This window comes from Anabrus simplex, chromosome 1, assembly GCF_040414725.1.
Source record: "Anabrus simplex isolate iqAnaSimp1 chromosome 1, ASM4041472v1, whole genome shotgun sequence".
In the NCBI taxonomy this organism is placed as follows: domain Eukaryota; kingdom Metazoa; phylum Arthropoda; class Insecta; order Orthoptera; family Tettigoniidae; genus Anabrus; species Anabrus simplex.
Window position 1 is genome coordinate 715,700,221 of NC_090265.1, and position 6,000 is coordinate 715,706,220.

A 6,000-nucleotide genomic window follows, 5' to 3' on the forward strand; every position below is an offset into this window, starting at 1 on the left:
GACACAAATAATTCTTTCACTATTCTGAGTGTAGTATCTTACCCGTTGCCCTATTTTATTATTAAACCAGTTTCTCCATTTCCCCTGTTTGATTTTATGTTTTGATTATTCTGTAGTTCCCTGACTGGAAACCCTGGTCTTAGTGCCAATGTACTTTACTTATACTAACTTTAGTCCATCCATTTCCCTTTCCAGATTCTCTAACCTACCACGATGATACAAACTTCTAACATTCCATGCTCCAACTCACCGAATGTCAGTATTCATCTTCCTGATGATTGCCCTCTCTCCTGTAGTCCCCACCGGGAGATCCAAATAGAGGACTATTTTACCCGGAAGGAAGCAATCATCACTACATCGTTCATACAGAGAGAGCTGCATGGCCTCGTCTGGAGTTTCCTGTTTCTTTCAGCCATGTCAATATCAGTACAGCTAAGCCATGTTAAATATTATTACAAGGCCATCAGTTAATCATCCAGACTGCCGCCCTTGCAACTTCTGAAAGGCTGCTAACCCCTTTTTTGACGAACCATTCGTTAGTCTGGTCTTTCGGCAGATGGTTGCACCTATAGCTCAGCTATCTGCTTCACTGGGATGCGCAAGCCTCTCTACTGTGGTTAAGTCACATGGTTCACAGGTTTACATAAATATGGTTTATCAAATTTGTGAGTTTACTGAGCCTGTAAGGCCTACCCTCAATGGAGGGCCATTGTTAAATAATTACTTGTTAATATCTTATAGTTAGGTTACAATAAAACTATGCAGTTGAAGTGACCTGAAATAAAGTATTTTAAAACATGCATATTTCATTCCCATCCATCAATATTCTTTGGAAAGATGCACACCAACATCAAAGGATTGTAGTAGGGTGACATTTCTTAGAACTGCCCTCCAAAAGACCCGACTTGATCATGTGAAAAATGATGAGATCCGATCTAACCTAGGTCTAAATGAATCGATGGAGGAAAGACAGGTCATCTACAGTAGACTTAAATGGTTTGGGCATGTTAAACGAATGAATAGCACAAGGTTACTATGTGCGTATTTGGAAAAGAGAATAACAGGTAGAAGACCAGCTGGAAGACCAAGAAGATGGATGGACCAACTGAGGGAAGACATGAAGAGAAGAGGATAGAATTGGAAATCTGTCATGGACAACAAAATCTTTTCGAATAGGCAACTTGGGAAGAAGCTAATTTTCAAACACCCTACCCGGCTCACTGGAAGGGCAAACTGATGATGATGACAGGCGTGTCAACTCTCCCGATTTAAGCGGGAGACTCCCGATTTTTCATCGTTCTTCCCGATTGCCGGGACCGTTCTCCCGATTTTGAGCAGTTTCAGTAATTTTTGTATGATTTTAAACTCCTACGTGTTTCCTCGTTCTCTCGATTCATGGCTGAGTGTGGCTGATCGATAGTATTTCTAATAATCACAACCGGATGGCAGTACGGGGCATGGTGATCAGCCATGTGCTCCTCTTTGGTCTATAATACAATCGTTGCCATAAGACCTATCTCTGTCAGTGCGACGTAAAGCAAAAAAAAAAAGAAAAAGAAAAAAACCTAACCTCAGAAGTAGCATGCCATAGATGTCTACCCGGGGCAGGACCTGCATAAGTGCTCATGTTACGTCACATAGTAGTGCTTCTTGGTTGTATGCCTTCATATTTGTTTTGGTCAAAGTGTCAAAAAAGAAATATGATATAGTGTTTAAAAGCGCTAATAGGGAAGAGTTTCCATGTTTCAGTGAATCCAGGAAGGGAGCAACGTTCACATTCTGTACTATATGTAGGTGTGGTTTTTCAGTTGCGTATGGCGAGAAGTGCAACATACTCAAACATGTGCAAACGTGAAAACATAAGGCGAGTATCCAGTGTGTAGAAAGAAACCAGAAACTGAACTTTCCTTGTAAAAAAAAACAAGATTTAAATCCTGTGGTGAATGCCGAGGCTTTATTTAAGTCATTTATCGTAGAACATAACCTGCCTGTAAATTGTGCCGATCACGCTGGACCTTTGTTTTGCAAAATGTTTCCTGATTCGGAAATAGCTAAACGATATGGGTGTGCCAGAACGAAAACAGCGGCTATTGTTACAGAAATGTGCATGGGAGAAGGGGCGAAAATTGTATCTCATTTGTAGCGATGGGCAATCTGAGACAAGGTCTCGAGATTTCTCGAGACTAGCGCAGGCACTATTTCTCGCTAGAAATTTCGAGAGCGTTGTCCCCGCATTGTGCAGCGAGCAGCGTGTCTTAGGCCTGCAGGTAGTCGGAGCTGAATGTTGTTTGTGCCGAGTATGCGAATAGCCAACCACGGGCCTTCTCAATTTCGTACATACGTGTCGACAAGCGATTAGGGCGTTCAATGCTACCCAGGTCTATTTTGACGCAGTATAACATAATTATAAAGGATACGAATTCTGGCTTTGTATGCAGTTATAAGTACGGTACACGAATGAATAGGGTAAGCAAATACAGTATTGGGGTAAGTACAGAAACTGACGGCTACAGTAGGTACACCTACCTGGATACTAGAGGCGTGCATTATTCGAACTCGAGACGCGGCAAGATGCAACCACCATTACGCATGAATGGAATGTGTTTTTAAAAAAATCTAAAATGCTTCAGTTTGCTCCATTTCTTTCGACAGGTAGCATCGTTATCAGAACCCACATTCAATAACATATGACCACTGCTTGTGTTTACCGATATTTTGGTGACGAAATAATTCCTTACAATGTTAGAGTATTTTTTTTTGTTTTTGTTTTTTTGCTTTACGTCGCACCGACAGATAGGTCTTATGGCGACTATGGGACAGGAAAGGCCTAGGAATGGGAAAGAAATGGCTGTGGCCTTAATTAAGGTACAGCCCCAGCATTTGCCTGGTGTGAAAATGGGAAACCACGGAAAACCATCTTTAGGGCAGCCAACAGTGGGGTTCGAAGTCACTATCTCCCGGATGCGCGCTTCTAACTGCACGGCCAACTCGCCCGGTGTTATAGAGTATTCGCGTCATAATTAGGTACTTCGATATATGACGGTGCAGTGTGAAATTGTCTAGTTATACGTGACAACTTGAAGACTATGTCCGAAACGCAACGTACGTTGTGGATGTCGGTTATTTTGAAGAGATGTCACATAGTACTGCCCGCTGTGTTGCTTATTCCAAAGAAGTAAAATACGTCGGCAGAAATACTTCTGGGATGATCAGACTCTTAAAAAAACACATAATATAAATGAAGAGGAATAGTCGCAGAACACCTCCGGCCCGGTCTGAATCACAAGAAGCTACCATGTCGACAACGATTGTGAGGCATCGAGGTAGGTTTACATCCTAATAACAGTTAACAAATTATACGGGTTATTCAGCTAAGAAGTCCACCTGACATAACTCGTGAACAGTTTAAGATACTGGCATTCTGTCTTCACTTTCGTTAATGGTATCAAGGAGCTCATAGTTCAACATGCAGTGCTTTCCCAGGCTTTTGACAAAATTTATCGTCACACAGTTTCCATATGAGAACTGATGATAACTATCAAGGTTACACTCGAAGTTACTGGGACGTCGCACAGCTCGCAGCATACGAGAATCGGTCTTGAGAGCGTTGCCCATCAGCCCTGCTGACAGAATTGGAGCAAAGTTGGGTATTTTAGATTACACGTTCCACTCATATGTCATGGGGGTTGCATACGTAGCAAGCACATCTTCCCCGTCTCAGGTATCCAAGTAGGTGTACATCCTGTCTACAGTTATTCACAAATTATGCAAGGTTATTCAGCTATGATGTCCACCACAAATAAGTCGTGAACAGTTTAGGATACTGACACTCTGTTTTCACTTTCGTTAATGTATTAAGGGGCTCATAGTTGAACATGCAGTACTTTTCCAGGCTTTTGACAAAATGTATTGTCTCACACGTTTTCATTTGAGAACGTTATTTAACGCAATAACTGCCAATAATATACTATCAAGTTTACAGTCGTAGTTACCGTACTGGTACGTCGCACAGCTTGCACTACGGAGGATTGGTCTCGAGATTCTCGTGAGAGTCTCGAGATCTGTGACGTCAGTCTCGAGCGAGAGCGTTGCCCATTACTACTCATTTGCAGGTGAATGCATTTTCTGTTGCTACTGATGGTAGCAATAAAAGCGACTTGAAAATATATCCTATTGTTGTAACATTTTTTACGCCTTAACTCAATGAAATTCAAAGTTGTCTACTCTCTGTGTCTAATTTAGGAGGGGATGCTACTGGAGCTAACATTGCCAATCTTTCGCTCTCAACGTTTTGGGAATTCTGCATTCCATTAAAAAAAACTGCCTAGTTCTGGGTGCTGATAATGCTCCAGTAATGGTAGGATTAAAGAATGGTGTGGCAGGATGTTTGAAGCAGGAAAATAGTAACATAATCATCGTAGGCTGCTCTTGTCACCTAATTAATCTTGCCGAAAATGTAGATGAAAGTATAATTGATATATTTTATTATCTGGAAAGGTGTGCAAAGAGGAAGGAAAAGTTCAGAGAATTTCAAACTTTACGCAACACAGAGATCAGAAAAATTCTGAAGCATGTGCCTACTTGATGGTTATCACTAAGGTGGTGTTTAGATGGGATTTTGCTGCAGTGGGACCCTTTGATTACTTTATTCAGGAGCAAAATTGTGAATAAGGGTTCTCAGATGGGAACTTTTAAGATTCACAAAATTCCTAAGCACAGTCTAAGTGCAGATGTGTCTTGTTTGTTTGAAAAGATTGTCATAACATTTCACCACAACCTCAGTTAAAAGGAAAACCCAGTCATCAGTGGCACCTCCCAAAAATTAAACTGCTGACACGAAGAGCCATGCTTTGTTACGTGAAGAACGACTGTTCATGTTCGTTTCATCAAATTTACATGAATCATCTTGCCTTTTTCTCTCAAGTTTTATGGTTATCTTTGAGAATCCAAACGTAGCTCTTCGTTCAAGTATGCCGCACATCCACTTATTGAAGAATGTGAGACAAGTTTTGTGAAACTACATGTTATTAAAAGCTCCTCTTCTCTCCTTGATGTAGATTATCATACTCCAGCAAATCAAAAGGATGATTGTAATCTGATGATAGGGAACTCTGCGTTTGTTTTAACAGCTTGACGTCTGAGGAAAAGTGCATATTCTTTAATTCTGTTAGAGTGTTTCTCTTCATCGTGTGACTGCATGGTTCACAAATTTCCATTCAAAGATGTTTTAATGAATGTAGAAGTTGCAAATATTTCTACTATAGGTAAGGCAACATTTTAGCCTTAGATTCTTCATTTAAAAGTTTCCGAACATTATGACTAGTGAAACGGAACATTTAGATAAAGAAACTGATATTCTGCATTCCCAGTTCTGTAACTTTCAGCTCGAAGAAACAGACCTGGCAAAAGGAAGAATTGATATTCAGTGGGCATTGGTAGGTCAGATGAAATCAGCTGATGGTGTACTTAAATATGACAGACTCTCTAAGGTGATGCTTGCTATTTTATCAATTCTACATAGCAATGCAGAATGTGAAAGTATTTTTAATAAAGTCACAAGGACAAAAACACAGTTCAGATCCTTGTTGTCCGAATAAACTTTGGAGAAACTTTTAATCATAAAATCAGTTCAGCAAGGCAAGTGCTTTGAGCAAAAATTTAGTTCCAAGTTTCTAAAGACAATTAAGTCAGCTATGGGTGTGTTGAACAACTGTTAAGTGTAATGTGTTCAGCATGTTGAAGGATGAGAAATCACATGTTCCTAAAGTTCAGGCATGTCCAGTATTTAGTATTTACATATAAATGATGATATATATAGGCCAAATAGATTTGTTAATGTATTGAATTATAATGAATTAGTAAATGTTCTGCCATCAGTGATGTGCCGTAATACATCGCAATTCGCTGCCAAATTTCTCCCAACTTTTTACTTTCGAAAGTTGGCATGTCTGTAATGATGACGAAAAGAAATGAAGCATTATCACTGGGATTTAACATGTA